Below are 1,249 nucleotides of genomic sequence, written 5' to 3'. Positions count from 1 at the left end.
AACTTATTTGAACTCCTGACTTTTTGTGTGTTCAAAATGCACCATTCAAAGCCACATAATCATTTTCAATCCTTTCTTACTTCATTTGTTATTTTTCATGCATTTACTAATTATTTTGAGCTATAAGACCCTAAAATTGAAAAGCATTTCAAATGAACTCTGAAAAGGTTGAAAGTTGGCATGGTATCATCATTTCATCCACATAGCATGTGCAAGAAAGTTGAGAGGGTTACGGCAAAAACTGGATGAACTTCGTGTACAAAATGGACAATCTCTTTCAAAGTATCAGGATTTCATACGGAAACTCGTATGTTACAAAGGGATTTCATTTTTTAAAACTTATTTGAACTGCTGAATTTTTGTGTGTTCAAAATGCACCATCCAAAGCCACATCATCATTTTTCAATCCTTTCTGACTTCATTTGTTATTTTTCATGCATTTACTAATTATTTTGAGCTATAAGACCGTAAAATTGAAAAGCATTTCGAATGAACTCTGAAAAGGTTGAAAGTTGGCATGGTATCATCATTTCATCCACATAGCATGTGCAAGAAAGTTGAGAGGGTTACGGCAAAAACAGGATGCACTTCGTGTACAAAATGGACAATCTCTTTCAAAGTATCAGGATTTCATACGGAAACTCGTCTGTATCAAAGGTATTTCATTTTTTAAAACTTATTTGAATTCCTGACTTTTTGTGTGTTCAAAATGCACCATCCAAAGCCACATCATCATTTTCAATCCTTTCTGACTTCATTTGTTATTTTTCATGCATTTACTAATTATTTTGAGCTATAAGACCCTAAAATTGAAAAGCATTTCAAATGAACTCTGAAAAGGTTGAAAGTTGGCATGGTATCATCATTTCTTCCACACTGTGCAAGAAAGTTGAGAGGGTTACGGCAAAAACTGGATGCACTTCGTGTACAAAACGGACAATCTCTTTCAAAGTATCATGATTTCATACGGAAACTCGTCTGTTACAAAGGGATTTCATTTTTTAAAACTTATTTGAAATCCTGACTTTTTGTGTGTTCAAAATGCACCATTCAAAGCCACATCATCATTTTTCAATCGTTTCTGACTTCATTTGTTATTTTTCATGCATTTACTAATTATTTTGAGCTATAAGACCCTAAAATTGAAAAGCTTTTCAAATGAACTCTGAAAATGTTGAAAGTTGGCATGGTATCATCATTTCTTCCACATAGCATGTGCAAGAAAGTTGAGAGGGTTACGACAAAAACT

This window comes from Triticum aestivum, chromosome 7D (assembly GCF_018294505.1).
Source record: "Triticum aestivum cultivar Chinese Spring chromosome 7D, IWGSC CS RefSeq v2.1, whole genome shotgun sequence".
NCBI lineage: Eukaryota > Viridiplantae > Streptophyta > Magnoliopsida > Poales > Poaceae > Triticum > Triticum aestivum.
The sequence above is the reverse complement of the archived record's forward strand: the minus strand, read 5'-3'. Positions refer to the sequence as shown.